The following is a 19,899-nucleotide window of genomic DNA, read 5'->3' as shown; positions in this document are numbered from 1 at the left end:
GCGGGGAATCAGAGGCAGGGAATCAGATGCGGGGATTCAGAGGCGGGGAATCAGAGCTTGCGAATCAGAGGCGGGGAATCAGAGGTGGGCAATCAGAGCCGGGGAATCAGATATGGGGAATCAGAGGCGTGGAATCAGAGGCGGGGAAACAGAGGCGGGGAATCAGATATGGGGAATCAGAGGTGGGGAATCAGAGGTTGTGAATCAGAGATGGGGAATCAAGGCGGGGAATCAGAGGGAGGGAATAAGACGCGGGGAATCAGAGGCGGGGTTTCAGAGCTGGGGAATCAGAGGCGGGGAATCAGAGTTGTGGAATCAGTGGCAGGGAATCAGATATGGGGAATCAGAGGCGGGGAATCAGAGGCGGGGAAACAGAGGCGGGGAATCAGATATGGGGAATCAGAGGTGGGGAATCAGGGGCAGGGAATCAGTGGCAGGGAATCAGAGGCGGGGAATCTGAGGCGGGGAATCAGAGGCAGGAAATCAGACACGGGGAATCAGAGGCGTGGAATCAGAGATGGCGAATAAGAGGCGGGGAATCAGAGGCAGGGAATCGGACGCCGGGAATCAGAGGCGGGGAATCAGAGTTGGGGAATCAGAGGCGGGGAATCAGAGTTGGTGAATCAGAGGCGGGGAATCAGATATGGGGAAATAGAGGCGCGGAATCAGAGATGGGGAATCAGAGGTGTGGAATCAGAGGTTGGGAATCAGAGGCAGGGAATCAGAGGCGGGGAAACAGAGGCGGGGAATCAGATATGGGGAATCAGAGGTGGCGAATCAAAGGCGGTGAAACAGAGATGGGGAATCAGGGCAGGGAATCAGAGGCAGGGAATCAGAGCTGGGGAAACAGAGGCGGGGAATCAGATATGGGGAATCAGAGGTGGTGAATCAGGGGCGGGGAATCAGTGGCAGGGAATCAGAGCTGGGGAATCAGAGGTGGGGAATCAGAGCTGGGGAAACAGAGGCGGGTAATCAGATATGGGGAATCAGAGGCAGGGAATCAGACACGGGGAATCAGAGGCGGGGAATCAGAGATGGCGAATCAGAGGCGGGGAATCAGAGGCAGGGAATCGGACGCCGGGAATCAGAGGCGGGGAATCAGAGTTGGGGAATCAGAGGCGGGGAATCAGAGTTGGGGAATTAGAGGCGGGGAATCAGATATGGGGAAATAGAGGCGGGGAATCAGATATGGGGAATCAGAGGTGTGGAATCAGAGGTTGGGAATCAGAGGCAGGGAATCAGAGGCGGGGAAACAGAGGCGGGGAATCAGATATGGGGAATCAGAGGTGGCGAATCAAAGGCGGTGAAACAGAGATGGGGAATCAGGGCAGGGAATCAGAGGCAGGGAATCAGAGCTGGGGAAACAGAGGTGGGGAATCAGATATGGGGAATCAGAGGTGGGGAATCAGGGGCGGGGAATCAGTGGCAGGGAATCAGAGCTGGGGAATCAGAGGTGGGGAATCAGAGCTGGGGAAACAGAGGCGGGGAATCAGATATGGGGAATCAGAGGTGGGGAATCAGGGGCGGGGAATCAGTGGCAGGGAATCAGAGGCCGGGAATAAAAGGCGGGGAATCAGAGGAGGGGAATCAGATATGGGGAAACAGAGGCCGGGAATCAGAGGCAGGGAAACAGAGGCGGGGATTCAGATATGGGGAATCAGAGGTGGGGAATTAGAGGTTGCGAATCAGAGGCGGGGAATCAGAGGCTGGGAATCAGAGGCAGGGAATCGGATGTGCGGAATCAGAGATGGGGAATCAGAGGTGGGGATTCAGAGGTGGTGAATCAGAGAAGGGGAATCAGAGGCTGGGGATCAGAGGCAGGGAATCAGACGCAGGGAATCAGAGGCGGGGAATCATAGCTGGCGAATTAGAGGAGGGGAATCAGAGTTGGGGAATCAGAGGCGGGGAATCAGATATCGGGAAACAGAGGCGGGGAATCAGAGGTGGGGAAACAGAGGCGGGGAATCAGATATGGGAAATCAGAGGTGGGGAATTAGAGGTTGCGAATCAGAGGCGGGATATCAGAGGCGGGGAATCAGAGGCAGGGAATCGGATGTGCGGAATCAGATATGGGGAATCAGAGGTGGGGATTCAGAGGCAGGGAATCAGATGTGCGGTATCAGAGATGGGGAATCAGAGGCAGGGAATCAGAATCAGAAGCGGGGAATCAGAGGCCGGGAATCAGAGGCCGGGAATCAGATTCTGGGAATAAGAGGCCGGGAATCAGAGGTGGGGAATCAGAGTCCGGGAATCAGAGATGGGGATTCAGAGGCGGGGAATGAGATATGGAGAATCAGAGGCGGGGAATCAGAGGCGGGGAAACAGAGGTGGGGAATCAGATATGGAGAATCAGAGGTGGGGAATCAAAGGCGGTGAATCAGAGATGGGGAATCAGAGGCGGTGAATCAGAGGCAGGGAATCAGATGCGGGGATTCAGAGGCGGGGAATCAGAGCTTGCGAATCAGAGGCGGGGAATCAGAGGTGGGCAATCAGAGCCGGGGAATCAGATATGGGGAATCAGAGGCGGGGAATCAGAGGCGGGGAAACAGAGGCGGGGAATCAGATATGGGGAATCAGAGGTGGGGAATCAGAGGTTGTGAATCAGAGATGGGGAATCAAGGCGGGGAATCAGAGGGAGGGAATCAGACGCGGGGAATCAGAGTCGGGGTTTCAGAGCTGGGGAATCAGAGGCGGGGAATCAGAGTTGTGGAATCAGAGGCAGGGAATCAGATATGGGGAATCAGAGGCGGGGAATCAGAGGCGGGGAAACAGAGGCGGGGAATCAGATATGGGGAATCAGAGGTGGGGAATCAGGGGCAGGGAATCAGTGGCAGGGAATCAGAGGCGGGGAATCTGAGGCGGGGAATCAGAGGCAGGGAATCTGACACGGGGAATCAGAGGCGGGGAATCAGAGATGGCGAATCAGAGGCGGGGAATCAGAGGCAGGGAATCGGACGCCGGGAATCAGAGGCAGGGAATCAGAGTTGGGGAATCAGAGGCGGGGAATCAGAGTTGGTGAATCAGAGGCGGGGAATCAGATATGGGGAAATAGAGACGGGGAATCAGATATGGGGAATCAGAGGTGTGGAATCAGAGGTTGGGAATCAGAGGCAGGGAATCAGAGGCGGGGAAACAGAGGCGGGGAATCAGATATGGGGAATCAGAGGTGGCGAATCAAAGGCGGTGAAACAGAGATGGGGAATCAGGGCAGGGAATCAGAGGCAGGGAATCAGAGCTGGGGAAACAGAGGCGGGGAATCAGATATGGGGAATCAGAGGTGGGGAATCAGGGGCGGGGAATCAGTGGCAGGGAATCAGAGCTGGGGAATCAGAGGTGGGGAATCAGAGCTGGGGAAACAGAGGCGGGGAATCAGATATGGGGAATCAGAGGCAGGGAATCAGACACGGGGAATCAGAGGCGGGGAATCAGAGATGGCGAATCAGAGGTGGGGAATCAGAGGCAGGGAATCGGACGCCGGGAATCAGAGGCGGGGAATCAGAGTTGGGGAATCAGAGGCGGGGAATCAGAGTTGGGGAATCAGAGGCGGGGAATCAGATATGGGGACATAGAGGCGGGGAATCAGATATGGGGAATCAGAGGTGTGGAATCAGAAGTTGGGAATCAGAGGCAGGGAATCAGAGGCGGGGAAACAGAGGCGGGGAATCAGATATGGGGAATCAGAGTTGGCGAATCAAAGGCGGTGAAACAGAGATGGGGAATCAGGGCAGGGAATCAGAGGCAGGGAATCAGAGCTGGGGAAACAGAGGCGGGGAATCAGATATGGGGAATCAGAGGTGGGGAATCAGGGGCGGGGAATCAGTGGCAGGGAATCAGAGCTGGGGGATCAGAGGTGGGGAATCAGAGCTGGGGAAACAGAGGCGGGGAATCAGATATGGGGAATCAGAGGTGGGGAATCAGGGGCGGGGAATCAGTGGCAGGGAATCAGAGGCCGGGAATAAAAGGCGGGGAATCAGAGTTGGGGAATCCGAGGAGGGGAATCAGATATGGGGAAACAGAGGCCGGGAATCAGAGGCAGGGAAACAGAGGCGGGGAATCAGATATGGGGAATCAGAGGTGGGGAATTAGTGGTTGCGAATCAGAGGCGGGGAATCAGAGGCTGGGAATCAGAGGCAGGGAATCGGATGTGCGGAATCAGAGATGGGGAATCAGAGGTGGGGATTCAGAGGTGGTGAATCAGAGAAGGGGAATAAGAGGCTGGGAATCAGAGGCAGGGAATCAGACGCAGGGAATCAGAGGCGGGGAATCAGAGCTGGCGAATTAGAGGAGGGGAATCAGAGTTGGGGAATCAGAGGCGGGGAATCAGATATCGGGAAACAGAGGCGGGGAATCAGAGGCGGGGAAACAGAGGCGGGGAATCAGATATGGGGAATCAGAGGTGGGGAATCAGAGGCAGGGAATCAGATGTGCGGAATCAGAGATGGGGAATCAGAGGCAGGGAATCAGAATCAGAAGCAGGGAATCAGTGGCAGGGAATCAGAGGCCGGGAATAAAAGGCGGGGAATCAGAGGCAGGGAATCGGATGTGCGGAATCGGAGATGGGGAATCAGAGGTGGGGATTCAGAGGTGGTGAATCAGAGAAGGGGAATCAGAGGCTGGGAATCAGAGGCAGGGAATCAGATGCAGGGAATCAGAGGCGGGGAATCAAAGCTGGGGAATCAGAGGCGGGGAATCAGAGTTGGGGAATCAGAGGAGGGGAATCAGATATGGGGAAACAGAGGCCGGGAATCAGAGGCAGGGAAACAGAGGCGGGGAATCAGATATGGGAAATCAGAGGTGGGGAATTAGAGGTTGCGAATCAGAGGCGGGATATCAGAGGCGGGGAATCAGAGGCAGGGAATCGGATGTGCGGAATCAGATATGGGGAATCAGAGGTGGGGATTCAGAGGCAGGGAATCAGATGTGCGGAATCAGAGATGGGGAATCAGAGGCAGGGAATCTGAATCAGAAGCGGGGAATCAGAGGCCGGGAATCAGAGGCCGGGAATCAGATTCTGGGAATAAGAGGCCGGGAATCAGAGGTGGGGAATCAGAGTCCGGGAATCAGAGATGGGGATTCAGAGGCGGGGAATGAGATATGGAGAATCAGAGGCGGGGAATCAGAGGAGGGGAAACAGAGGTGGGGAATCAGATATGGAGAATCAGAGGTGGGGAATCAAAGGCGGTGAATGAGAGATGGGGAATCAGAGGCGGGGAATCAGAGGCAGGGAATCAGATGCGGGGATTCAGAGGCGGGGAATCAGAGCTTGCGAATCAGAGGCGGGGAATCAGAGGTGGGCAATCAGAGCCGGGGAATCAGATATGGGTAATCAGAGGCGTGGAATCAGAGGCGGGGAAACAGAGGCGGGGAATCAGATATGGGGAATCAGAGGTGGGGAATCAGAGGTTGTGAATCAGAGATGGGGAATCAAGGCGGGGAATCAGAGGGAGGGAATCAGACGCGGGGAATCAGAGGCGGGGTTTCAGAGCTGGGGAATCAGAGGCGGGGAATCAGAGTTGTGGAATCAGAGGCAGGGAATCAGATATGGGGAATCAGAGGCGGGGAATCAGAGGCGGGGAAACAGAGGCGGGGAATCAGATATGGGGAATCAGAGGTGGGGAATCAGGGGCAGGGAATCAGTGGCAGGGAATCAGAGGCGGGGAATCTGAGGCGGGGAATCAGAGGCAGGGAATCAGACACGGGGAATCAGAGGCGTGGAATCAGAGATGGCGAATCAGAGGCGGGGAATCAGAGGCTGGGAATCAGAGGCAGGGAATCGGATGTGCGGAATCAGAGATGGGGAATCAGAGGTGGGGATTCAGAGGTGGTGAATCAGAGAAGGGGAATAAGAGGCTGGGAATCAGAGGCAGGGAATCAGACGCAGGGAATCAGAGGCGGGGAATCAGAGCTGGCGAATTAGAGGAGGGGAATCAGAGTTGGGGAATCAGAGGCGGGGAATCAGATATCGGGAAACAGAGGCGGGGAATCAGAGGCGGGGAAACAGAGGCGGGGAATCAGATATGGGGAATCAGAGGTGGGGAATCAGAGGCAGGGAATCAGATGTGCGGAATCAGAGATGGGGAATCAGAGGCAGGGAATCAGAATCAGAAGCAGGGAATCAGTGGCAGGGAATCAGAGGCCGGGAATAAAAGGCGGGGAATCAGAGGCAGGGAATCGGATGTGCGGAATCGGAGATGGGGAATCAGAGGTGGGGATTCAGAGGTGGTGAATCAGAGAAGGGGAATCAGAGGCTGGGAATCAGAGGCAGGGAATCAGATGCAGGGAATCAGAGGCGGGGAATCAAAGCTGGGGAATCAGAGGCGGGGAATCAGAGTTGGGGAATCAGAGGAGGGGAATCAGATATGGGGAAACAGAGGCCGGGAATCAGAGGCAGGGAAACAGAGGCGGGGAATCAGATATGGGAAATCAGAGGTGGGGAATTAGAGGTTGCGAATCAGAGGCGGGATATCAGAGGCGGGGAATCAGAGGCAGGGAATCGGATGTGCGGAATCAGATATGGGGAATCAGAGGTGGGGATTCAGAGGCAGGGAATCAGATGTGCGGAATCAGAGATGGGGAATCAGAGGCAGGGAATCTGAATCAGAAGCGGGGAATCAGAGGCCGGGAATCAGAGGCCGGGAATCAGATTCTGGGAATAAGAGGCCGGGAATCAGAGGTGGGGAATCAGAGTCCGGGAATCAGAGATGGGGATTCAGAGGCGGGGAATGAGATATGGAGAATCAGAGGCGGGGAATCAGAGGAGGGGAAACAGAGGTGGGGAATCAGATATGGAGAATCAGAGGTGGGGAATCAAAGGCGGTGAATCAGAGATGGGGAATCAGAGGCGGGGAATCAGAGGCAGGGAATCAGATGCGGGGATTCAGAGGCGGGGAATCAGAGCTTGCGAATCAGAGGCGGGGAATCAGAGGTGGGCAATCAGAGCCGGGGAATCAGATATGGGTAATCAGAGGCGTGGAATCAGAGGCGGGGAAACAGAGGCGGGGAATCAGATATGGGGAATCAGAGGTGGGGAATCAGAGGTTGTGAATCAGAGATGGGGAATCAAGGCGGGGAATCAGAGGGAGGGAATCAGACGCGGGGAATCAGAGGCGGGGTTTCAGAGCTGGGGAATCAGAGGCGGGGAATCAGAGTTGTGGAATCAGAGGCAGGGAATCAGATATGGGGAATCAGAGGCGGGGAATCAGAGGCGGGGAAACAGAGGCGGGGAATCAGATATGGGGAATCAGAGGTGGGGAATCAGGGGCAGGGAATCAGTGGCAGGGAATCAGAGGCGGGGAATCTGAGGCGGGGAATCAGAGGCAGGGAATCAGACACGGGGAATCAGAGGCGTGGAATCAGAGATGGCGAATCAGAGGCGGGGAATCAGAGGCAGGGAATCGGACGCCGGGAATCAGAGGCGGGGAATCAGAGTTGGGGAATCAGAGGCGGGGAATCAGAGTTGGTGAATCAGAGGCGGGGAATCAGATATGGGGAAATAGAGGCGCGGAATCAGAGATGGGGAATCAGAGGTGTGGAATCAGAGGTTGCGAATCAGAGGCAGGGAATCAGAGGCGGGGAAACAGAGGCGGGGAATCAGATATGGGGAATCAAAGGTGGCGAATCAAAGGCGGTGAAACAGAGATGGGGAATCAGGGCAGGGAATCAGAGGCAGGGAATCAGAGCTGGGGAAACAGAGGCGGGGAATCAGATATGGGGAATCAGAGGTGGTGAATCAGGGGCGGGGAATCAGTGGCAGGGAATCAGAGCTGGGGAATCAGAGGTGGGGAATCAGAGCTGGGGAAACAGAGGCGGGTAATCAGATATGGGGAATCAGAGGCAGGGAATCAGACACGGGGAATCAGAGGCGGGGAATCAGAGATGGCGAATCAGAGGCGGGGAATCAGAGGCAGGGAATCGGACGCCGGGAATCAGAGGCGGGGAATCAGAGTTGGGGAATCAGAGGCGGGGAATCAGAGTTGGGGAATTAGAGGCGGGGAATCAGATATGGGGAAATAGAGGCGGGGAATCAGATATGGGGAATCAGAGGTGTGGAATCAGAGGTTGGGAATCAGAGGCAGGGAATCAGAGGCGGGAAACAGAGGCGGGGAATCAGATATGGGGAATCAGAGGTGGCGAATCAAAGGCGGTGAAACAGAGATGGGGAATCAGGGCAGGGAATCAGAGGCAGGGAATCAGAGCTAGGGAAACAGAGGTGGGGAATCAGATATGGGGAATCAGAGGTGGGGAATCAGGGGCGGGGAATCAGTGGCAGGGAATCAGAGCTGGGGAATCAGAGGTGGGGAATCAGAGCTGGGGAAACAGAGGCGGGGAATCAGATATGGGGAATCAGAGGTGGGGAATCAGGGGCGGGGAATCAGTGGCAGGGAATCAGAGGCCGGGAATAAAAGGCGGGGAATCAGAGGAGGGGAATCAGATATGGGGAAACAGAGGCCGGGAATCAGAGGCAGGGAAACAGAGGCGGGGATTCAGATATGGGGAATCAGAGGTGGGGAATTAGAGGTTGCGAATCAGAGGCGGGGAATCAGAGGCTGGGAATCAGAGGCAGGGAATCGGATGTGCGGAATCAGAGATGGGGAATCAGAGGTGGGGATTCAGAGGTGGTGAATCAGAGAAGGGGAATCAGAGGCTGGGGATCAGAGGCAGGGAATCAGACACAGGGAATCAGAGGCGGGGAATCATAGCTGGCGAATTAGAGGAGGGGAATCAGAGTTGGGGAATCAGAGGCGGGGAATCAGATATCGGGAAACAGAGGCGGGGAATCAGAGGTGGGGAAACAGAGGCGGGGAATCAGATATGGGAAATCAGAGGTGGGGAATTAGAGGTTGCGAATCAGAGGCGGGATATCAGAGGCGGGGAATCAGAGGCAGGGAATCGGATGTGCGGAATCAGATATGGGGAATCAGAGGTGGGGATTCAGAGGCAGGGAATCAGATGTGCGGAATCAGAGATGGGGAATCAGAGGCAGGGAATCAGAATCAGAAGCGGGGAATCAGAGGCCGGGAATCAGAGGCCGGGAATCAGATTCTGGGAATAAGAGGCCGGGAATCAGAGGTGGGGAATCAGAGTCCGGGAATCAGAGATGGGGATTCAGAGGCGGGGAATGAGATATGGAGAATCAGAGGCGGGGAATCAGAGGCGGGGAAACAGAGGTGGGGAATCAGATATGGAGAATCAGAGGTGGGGAATCAAAGGCGGTGAATCAGAGATGGGGAATCAGTGGCGGTGAATCAGAGGCAGGGAATCAGATGCGGGGATTCAGAGGCGGGGAATCAGAGCTTGTGAATCAGAGGCGGGGAATCAGAGGTGGGCAATCAGAGCCGGGGAATCAGATATGGGGAATCAGAGGCGGGGAATCAGAGGCGGGGAAACAGAGGCGGGGAATCAGATATGGGGAATCAGAGGTGGGGAATCAGAGGTTGTGAATCAGAGATGGGGAATCAAGGCGGGGAATCAGAGGGAGGGAATCAGACGCGGGGAATCAGAGGCGGGGTTTCAGAGCTGGGGAATCAGAGGCGGGGAATCAGAGTTGTGGAATCAGAGGCAGGGAATCAGATATGGGGAATCAGAGGCGGGGAATCAGAGGCGGGGAAACAGAGGCGGGGAATCAGATATGGGGAATCAGAGGTGGGGAATCAGGGGCAGGGAATCAGTGGCAGGGAATCAGAGGCGGGGAATCTGAGGCGGGGAATCAGAGGCAGGGAATCTGACACGGGGAATCAGAGGCGGGGAATCAGAGATGGCGAATCAGAGGCGGGGAATCAGAGGCAGGGAATCGGACGCCGGGAATCAGAGGCGGGGAATCAGAGTTGGGGAATCAGAGGCGGGGAATCAGAGTTGGTGAATCAGAGGCGGGGATTCAGATATGGGGAAATAGAGACGGGGAATCAGATATTGGGAATCAGAGGTGTGGAATCAGAGGTTGGGAATCAGAGGCAGGGAATCAGAGGCGGGGAAACAGAGGCGGGGAATCAGATATGGGGAATCAGAGGTGGCGAATCAAAGGCGGTGAAACAGAGATGGGGAATCAGGGCAGGGAATCAGAGGCAGGGAATCAGAGCTGGGGAAACAGAGGCGGGGAATCAGATATGGGGAATCAGAGGTGGGGAATCAGGGGCGGGGAATCAGTGGCAGGGAATCAGAGCTGGGGAATCAGAGGTGGGGAATCAGAGCTGGGGAAACAGAGGCGGGGAATCAGATATGGGGAATCAGAGGCAGGGAATCAGACACGGGGAATCAGAGGCGGGGAATCAGAGATGGCGAATCAGAGGTGGGGAATCAGAGGCAGGGAATCGGAAGCCGGGAATCAGAGGCGGGGAATCAGAGTTGGGGAATCAGAGGCGGGGAATCAGAGTTGGGGAATCAGAGGCGGGTAATCAGATATGGGGACATAGAGGCGGGGAATCAGATATGGGGAATCAGAGGTGTGGAATCAGAAGTTGGGAATCAGAGGCAGGGAATCAGAGGCGGGGAAACAGAGGCGGGGAATCAGATATGGGGAATCAGAGGTGGCGAATCAAAGGCGGTGAAACAGAGATGGGGAATCAGGGCAGGGAATCAGAGGCAGGGAATCAGAGCTGGGGAAACAGAGGCGGGGAATCAGATATGGGGAATCAGAGGTGGGGAATCAGGGGCGGGGAATCAGTGGCAGGGAATCAGAGCTGGGGGATCAGAGGTGGGGAATCAGAGCTGGGGAAACAGAGGTGGGGAATCAGATATGGGGAATCAGAGGTGGGGAATCAGGGGCGGGGAATCAGTGGCAGGGAATCAGAGGCCGGGAATAAAAGGCGGGGAATCAGAGTTGGGGAATCAGAGGAGGGGAATCAGATATGGGGAAACAGAGGCCGGGAATCAGAGGCAGGGAAACAGAGGCGGGGAATCAGATATGGGGAATCAGAGGTGGGGAATTAGTGGTTGCGAATCAGAGGCGGGGAATCAGAGGCTGGGAATCAGAGGCAGGGAATCGGATGTGCGGAATCAGAGATGGGGAATCAGAGGTGGGGATTCAGAGGTGGTGAATCAGAGAAGGGGAATAAGAGGCTGGGAATCAGAGGCAGGGAATCAGACGCAGGGAATCAGAGGCGGGGAATCATAGCTGGCGAATTAGAGGAGGGGAATCAGAGTTGGGGAATCAGAGGCGGGGAATCAGATATCGGGAAACAGAGGCGGGGAATCAGAGGCGGGGAAACAGAGGCGGGGAATCAGATATGGGGAATCAGAGGTGGGGAATCAGAGGCAGGGAATCAGATGTGCGGAATCAGAGATGGGGAATCAGAGGCAGGGAATCAGAATCAGAAGCAGGGAATCAGTGGCAGGGAATCAGAGGCCGGGAATAAAAGGCGGGGAATCAGAGGCAGGGAATCGGATGTGCGGAATCGGAGATGGGGAATCAGAGGTGGGGATTCAGAGGTGGTGAATCAGAGAAGGGGAATCAGAGGCTGGGAATCAGAGGCAGGGAATCAGATGCAGGGAATCAGAGGCGGGGAATCAAAGCTGGGGAATCAGAGGCGGGGAATCAGAGTTGGGGAATCAGAGGAGGGGAATCAGATATGGGGAAACAGAGGCCGGGAATCAGAGGCAGGGAAAGAGAGGCGGGGAATCAGATATGGGAAATCAGAGGTGGGGAATTAGAGGTTGCGAATCAGAGGCGGGATATCAGAGGCGGGGAATCAGAGGCAGGGAATCGGATGTGCGGAATCAGATATGGGGAATCAGAGGTGGGGATTCAGAGGCAGGGAATCAGATGTGCGGAATCAGAGATGGGGAATCAGAGGCAGGGAATCTGAATCAGAAGCGGGGAATCAGAGGCCGGGAATCAGAGGCCGGGAATCAGATTCTGGGAATAAGAGGCCGGGAATCAGAGGTGGGGAATCAGAGTCCGGGAATCAGAGATGGGGATTCAGAGGCGGGGAATGAGATATGGAGAATCAGAGGCGGGGAATCAGAGGCGGGGAAACAGAGGTGGGGAATCAGATATGGAGAATCAGAGGTGGGGAATCAAAGGCGGTGAATCAGAGATGGGGAATCAGAGGCGGGGAATCAGAGGCAGGGAATCAGATGCGGGGATTCAGAGGCGGGGAATCAGAGCTTGCGAATCAGAGGCGGGGAATCAGAGGTGGGCAATCAGAGCCGGGGAATCAGATATGGGGAATCAGAGGCGGGGAATCAGAGGCGGGGAAACAGAGGCGGGGAATCAGATATGGGGAATCAGAGGTGGGGAATCAGAGGTTGTGAATCAGAGATGGGGAATCAAGGCGGGGAATCAGAGGGAGGGAATCAGACGCGGGGAATCAGAGGCGGGGTTTCAGAGCTGGGGAATCAGAGGCGGGGAATCAGAGTTGTGGAATCAGAGGCAGGGAATCAGATATGGGGAATCAGAGGCGGGGAATCAGAGGCGGGGAAACAGAGGCGGGGAATCAGATATGGGGAATCAGAGGTGGGGAATCAGGGGCAGGGAATCAGTGGCAGGGAATCAGAGGCGGGGAATCTGAGGCGGGGAATCAGAGGCAGGGAATCAGACACGGGGAATCAGAGGCGTGGAATCAGAGATGGCGAATCAGAGGCGGGGAATCAGAGGCAGGGAATCGGACGCCGGGAATCAGAGGCGGGGAATCAGAGTTGGGGAATCAGAGGCGGGGAATCAGAGTTGGTGAATCAGAGGCGGGGAATCAGATATGGGGAAATAGAGGCGGGGAATCAGATATGGGGAATCAGATGTGTGGAATCAGAGGTTGGGAATCAGAGGCAGGGAATCAGAGGCGGGGAAACAGAGGCGGGGAATCAGATATGGGGAATCAGAGGTGGCGAATCAAAGGCGGTGAAACAGAGATGGGGAATTAGGGCAGGGAATCAGAGGCAGGGAATCAGAGCTGGGGAAACAGAGGCGGGGAATCAGATATGGGGAATCAGAGGTGGTGAATCAGGGGCGGGGAATCAGTGGCAGGGAATCAGAGCTGGGGAATCAGAGGTGGGGAATCAGAGCTGGGGAAACAGAGGCGGGTAATCAGATATGGGGAATCAGAGGCAGGGAATCAGACACGGGGAATCAGAGGCGGGGAATCAGAGATGGCGAATCAGAGGCGGGGAATCAGAGGCAGGGAATCGGACGCCGGGAATCAGAGGCGGGGAATCAGAGTTGGGGAATCAGAGGCGGGGAATCAGAGTTGGGGAATTAGAGGCGGGGAATCAGATATGGGGAAATAGAGGCGGGGAATCAGATATGGGGAATCAGAGGTGTGGAATCAGAGGTTGGGAATCAGAGGCAGGGAATCAGAGGCGGGGCAACAGAGGCGGGGAATCAGATATGGGGAATCAGAGGTGGCGAATCAAAGGCGGTGAAACAGAGATGGGGAATCAGGGCAGGGAATCAGAGGCAGGGAATCAGAGCTGGGGAAACAGAGGTGGGGAATCAGATATGGGGAATCAGAGGTGGGGAATCAGGGGCGGGGAATCAGTGGCAGGGAATCAGAGCTGGGGAATCAGAGGTGGGGAATCAGAGCTGGGGAAACAGAGGCGGGGAATCAGATATGGGGAATCAGAGGTGGGGAATCAGGGGCGGGGAATCAGTGGCAGGGAATCAGAGGCCGGGAATAAAAGGCGGGGAATCAGAGGAGGGGAATCAGATATGGGGAAACAGAGGCCGGGAATCAGAGGCTGGGAAACAGAGGCGGGGATTCAGATATGGGGAATCAGAGGTGGGGAATTAGAGGTTGCGAATCAGAGGCGGGGAATCAGAGGCTGGGAATCAGAGGCAGGGAATCGGATGTGCGGAATCAGAGATGGGGAATCAGAGGTGGGGATTCAGAGGTGGTGAATCAGAGAAGGGGAATCAGAGGCTGGGGATCAGAGGCAGGGAATCAGACGCAGGGAATCAGAGGCGGGGAATCATAGCTGGCGAATTAGAGGAGGGGAATCAGAGTTGGGGAATCAGAGGCGGGGAATCAAATATCGGGAAACAGAGGCGGGGAATCAGAGGTGGGGAAACAGAGGCGGGGAATCAGATATGGGGAATCAGAGGTGGGGAATCAGAGGCAGGGAATCAGATGTGCGGAATCAGAGATGGGGAATCAGAGGCAGGGAATCAGAATCAGAAGCAGGGAATCAGTGGCAGGGAATCAGAGGCCGGGAATAAAAGGCGGGGAATCAGAGGCAGGGAATCGGATGTGCGGAATCAGAGATGGGGAATCAGAGGTGGGGATTCAGAGTTGGTGAATCAGAGAAGGGGAATCAGAGGCTGGGAATCAGAGGCAGGGAATCAGATGCAGGGAATCAGAGGCGGGGAATCATAGCTGGCGAATTAGAGGAGGGGAATCAGAGTTGGGGAATCAGAGGCGGGGAATCAGATATGGGGAAACAGAGGCGGGGAATCAGAGGTGGGGAAACAGAGGCGGGGAATCAGATATGGGGAATCAGAGGTGGGGAATCAGGGGCAGGGAATCAGTGGCAGGGAATCAGACGCGGGGAATCAGAGGCGGGGAATCAGAGGCGGGGAATCAGAGGCGGGGAATCAGAGGCAGGGAATCGGATGTACGGAATCAGAGATGGGGAATCAGAGGTGGGGATTCAGAGGTGGTGAATCAGAGAAGGGGAATCAGAGGCTGGGAATCAGAGGCAGGGAATCAGACGCAGGGAATCAGAGGCGGGGAATCATAGCTGGCGAATTAGAGGAGGGGAATCAGAGTTGGGGAATCAGAGGCGGGGAATCATATATGGGGAATCAGAGGTGGGGAATCAGGGGCAGGGAATCAGTGGCAGGGAATCAGAGGCGGAGAATCATAGCTGGCGAAATAGAGGAAGGGAATCAGAGTTGGGGAAACAGAGGCGGGGAATCAGATATGGGGAATCAGAGGTGGGGAATCAGGGGCAGGGAATCAGTGGCAGGGAATCAGACGCGGGGAATCAGAGACGGGGAATCAGAGGCAGGGAATCAGACACGGGGAATCAGAGGCGGGGAATCAGAGATGGGGAATCAGAGGCGGGGAATCAGAGGCAGGGAATCAGAGGCCGGGAATCAGATGCTGGGAATAAGAGGCCGGGAATCAGAAGTGGGGAAACAGAGGCGGGGAATCAGATATGGGGAATCAGAGGTGGGGAATCAGAGGCGGGGAATCAGTGGCAGGGAATCAGAGGCCGGGAATAAAAGGCGGGGAATCAAAGCTGGGGAATCAGAGGCGGGGAATCAGAGTTGGGGAATCAGAGGAGGGGAATCAGATATGGGGAAACAGAGGCCGGGAATCAGAGGCAGGGAAACAGAGGCGGGGAATCAGATATGGGAAATCAGAGGTGGGGAATTAGAGGTTGCGAATCAGAGGCGGGATATCAGAGGCGGGGAATCAGAGGCAGGGAATCGGATGTGCGGAATCAGATATGGGGAATCAGAGGTGGGGATTCAGAGGCAGGGAATCAGATGTGCGGAATCAGAGATGGGGAATCAGAGGCAGGGAATCAGAATCAGAAGCGGGGAATCAGAGGCCGGGAATCAGAGGCCGGGAATCAGATTCTGGGAATAAGAGGCCGGGAATCAGAGGTGGGGAATCAGAGTCCGGGAATCAGAGATGGGGATTCAGAGGCGGGGAATGAGATATGGAGAATCAGAGGCGGGGAATCAGAGGCGGGGAAACAGAGGTGGGGAATCAGATATGGAGAATCAGAGGTGGGGAACCAAAGGCGGTGAATCAGAGATGGGGAATCAGAGGCGGGGAATCAGAGGCAGGGAATCAGATGCGGGGATTCAGAGGCGGGGAATCAGAGCTTGCGAATCAGAGACGGGGAATCAGAGGTGGGCAATCAGAGCCGGGGAATCAGATATGGGGAATCAGAGGCGGGGAATCAGAGGCGGGGAAACAGAGGCGGGGAATCAGATATGGGGAATCAGAGGTGGGGAATCAGAGGTTGTGAATCAGAGATGGGGAATCAAGGCGGGGAATCAGAGGGAGGGAATCAGACGCGGGGAATCAGAGGCGGGGTTTCAGAGCTGGGGAATCAGAGGCGGGGAATCAGAGTTGTGGAATCAGAGGCAGGGAATCAGATATGGGGAATCAGAGGCGGGGAATCAGAGGCGGGGAAACAGAGGCGGGGAATCAGATATGGGGAATCAGAGGTGGGGAATCAGGGGCAGGGAATCAGTGGCAGGGAATCAGAGGCGGGGAATCTGAGGCGGGGAATCAGAGGCAGGGAATCTGACACGGGGAATCAGAGGCGGGGAATCAGAGATGGCGAATCAGAGGCGGGGAATCAGAGGCAGGGAATCGGACGCCGGGAATCAGAGGCGGGGAATCAGAGTTGGGGAATCAGAGGCGGGGAATCAGAGTTGGTGAATCAGAGGCGGGGAATCAGATATGGGGAAATAGAGGCGGGGAATCAGATATGGGGAATCAGAGGTGTGGAATCAGAGGTTGGGAATCAGAGGCAGGGAATCAGAGGCGGGGAAACAGAGGCGGGGAATCAGATATGGGGAATCAGAGGTGGCGAATCAAAGGCGGTGAAACAGAGATGGGGAATCAGGGCAGGGAATCAGAGGCAGGGAATCAGAGCTGGGGAAACAGAGGCGGGGAATCAGATATGGGGAATCAGAGGTGGGGAATCAGGGGCGGGGAATCAGTGGCAGGGAATCAGAGCTGGGGAATCAGAGGTGGGGAATCAGAGCTGGGGAAACAGAGGCGGGGAATCAGATATGGGGAATCAGAGGCAGGGAATCAGACACGGGGAATCAGAGGCGGGGAATCAGAGATGGCGAATCAGAGGCGGGGAATCAGAGGCAGGGAATCGGACGCCGGGAATCAGAGGCGGGGAATCAGAGTTGGGGAATCAGAGGCGGGGAATCAGAGTTGGGGAATCAGAGGCGGGGAATCAGATATGGGGACATAGAGGCGGGGAATCAGATATGGGGAATCAGAGGTGTGGAATCAGAGGTTGGGAATCAGAGGCAGGGAATCAGAGGCGGGGAAACAGAGGCGCGGAATCAGATATGGGGAATCAGAGGTGGCGAATCAAAGGCGGTGAAACAGAGATGGGGAATCAGGGCAGGGAATCAGAGGCAGGGAATCAGAGCTGGGGAAACAGAGGCGGGTAATCAGATATGGGGAATCAGAGGTGGGGAATCAGGGGCGGGGAATCAGTGGCAGGGAATCAGAGCTGGGGGATCAGAGGTGGGGAATCAGAGCTGGGGAAACAGAGGCGGGGAATCAGATATGGGGAATCAGAGGTGGGGAATCAGGGGCGGGGAATCAGTGGCAGGGAATCAGAGGCCGGGAATAAAAGGCGGGGAATCAGAGCTGGGGAATCAGAGGCGGTGAATCAGAGTTGGGGAATCAGAGGAGGGGAATCAGATATGGGGAAACAGAGGCCGGGAATCAGAGGCAGGGAAACAGAGGCGGGGAATCAGATATGGGGAATCAGAGGTGGGGAATTAGTGGTTGCGAATCAGAGGCGGGGAATCAGAGGCTGGGAATCAGAGGCAGGGAATCGGATGTGCGGAATCAGAGATGGGGAATCAGAGGTGGGGATTCAGAGGTGGTGAATCAGAGAAGGGGAATAAGAGGCTGGGAATCAGAGGCAGGGAATCAGACGCAGGGAATCAGAGGCGGGGAATCATAGCTGGCGAATTAGAGGAGGGGAATCAGAGTTGGGGAATCAGAGGCGGGGAATCAGATATCGGGAAACAGAGGCGGGGAATCAGAGGCGGGGAAACAGAGGCGGGGAATCAGATATGGGGAATCAGAGGTGGGGAATCAGAGGCAGGGAATCAGATGTGCGGAATCAGAGATGGGGAATCAGAAGCAGGGAATCAGAATCAGAAGCAGGGAATCAGTGGCAGGGAATCAGAGGCCGGGAATAAAAGGCGGGGAATCAGAGGCAGGGAATCGGATGTGCGGAATCGGAGATGGGGAATCAGAGGTGGGGATTCAGAGGTGGTGAATCAGAGAAGGGGAATCAGAGGCTGGGAATCAGAGGCAGGGAATCAGATGCAGGGAATCAGAGGCGGGGAATCAAAGCTGGGGAATCAGAGGCGGGGAATCAGAGTTGGGGAATCAGAGGAGGGGAATCAGATATGGGGAAACAGAGGCCGGGAATCAGAGGCAGGGAAACAGAGGCGGGGAATCAGATATGGGAAATCAGAGGTGGGGAATTAGAGGTTGCGAATCAGAGGCGGGATATCAGAGGCGGGGAATCAGAGGCAGGGAATCGGATGTGCGGAATCAGATATGGGGAATCAGAGGTGGGGATTCAGAGGCAGGGAATCAGATGTGCGGAATCAGAGATGGGGAATCAGAGGCAGGGAATCTGAATCAGAAGCGGGGAATCAGAGGCCGGGAATCAGAGGCCGGGAATCAGATTCTGGGAATAAGAGGCCGGGAATCAGAGGTGGGGAATCAGAGTCCGGGAATCAGAGATGGGGATTCAGAGGCGGGGAATGAGATATGGAGAATCAGAGACGGGGAATCAGAGGCGGGGAAACAGAGGTGGGGAATCAGATATGGAGAATCAGAGGTGGGGAATCAAAGGCGGTGAATCAGAGATGGGGAATCAGAGGCGGGGAATCAGAGGCAGGGAATCAGATGCGGGGATTCAGAGGCGGGGAATCAGAGCTTGCGAATCAGAGGCGGGGAATCAGAGGTGGGCAATCAGAGCCGGGGAATCAGATATGGGGAATCAGAGGCGGGGAATCAGAGGCGGGGAAACAGAGGCGGGGAATCAGATATGGGGAATCAGAGGTGGGGAATCAGAGGTTGTGAATCAGAGATGGGGAATCAAGGCGGGGAATCAGAGGGAGGGAATCAGACGCGGGGAATCAGAGGCGGGGTTTCAGAGCTGGGGAATCAGAGGCGGGGAATCAGAGTTGTGGAATCAGAGGCAGGGAATATGATATGGGGAATCAGAGGCGTGGAATCAGAGGCGGGGAAACAGAGGCGGGGAATCAGATATGGGGAATCAGAGGTGGGGAATCAGGGGCAGGGAATCAGTGGCAGGGAATCAGAGGCGGGGAATCTGAGGCGGGGAATCAGAGGCAGGGAATCAGACACGGGGAATCAGAGGCGTGGAATCAGAGATGGCGAATCAGAGGCGGGGAATCAGAGGCAGGGAATCGGACGCCGGGAATCAGAGGCGGGGAATCAGAGTTGGGGAATCAGAGGCGGGGAATCAGAGTTGGTGAATCAGAGGCGGGGAATCAGATATGGGGAAATAGAGGCGGGGAATCAGATATGGGGAATCAGAGGTGTGGAATCAGAGGTTGGGAATCAGAGGCAGGGAATCAGAGGCGGGGAAACAGAGGCGGGGAATCAGATATGGGGAATCAGAGGTGGCGAATCAAAGGCGGTGAAACAGAGATGGGGAATCAGGGCAGGGAATCAGAGGCAGGGAATCAGAGCTGGGGAAACAGAGGCGGGGAATCAGATATGGGGAATCAGAGGTGGGGAATCAGGGGCGGGGAATCAGTGGCAGGGAATCAGAGCTGGGGAATCAGAGGTGGGGAATCAGAGCTGGGGAAACAGAGGCGGGGAATCAGATATGGGGAATCAGAGGCAGGGAATCAGACACGGGGAATCAGAGGCGGGGAATCAGAGATGGCGAATCAGAGGCGGGGAATCAGAGGCAGGGAATCGGACGCCGGGAATCAGAGGCGGGGAATCAGAGTTGGGGAATCAGAGGCGGGGAATCAGAGTTGGGGAATCAGAGGCGGGGAATCAGATATGGGGACATAGAGGCGGGGAATCAGATATGGGGAATCAGAGGTGTGGAATCAGAGGTTGGGAATCAGAGGCAGGGAATCAGAGGCGGGGAAACAGAGGCGGGGAATCAGATATTGGGAATCAGAGGTGGCGAATCAAAGGCGGTGAAACAGAGATGGGGAATCAGGGCAGGGAATCAGAGGCAGGGAATCAG

This window comes from Narcine bancroftii, chromosome 4 (assembly GCF_036971445.1).
Source record: "Narcine bancroftii isolate sNarBan1 chromosome 4, sNarBan1.hap1, whole genome shotgun sequence".
NCBI lineage: Eukaryota > Metazoa > Chordata > Chondrichthyes > Torpediniformes > Narcinidae > Narcine > Narcine bancroftii.
The sequence above is the reverse complement of the archived record's forward strand: the minus strand, read 5'-3'. Positions refer to the sequence as shown.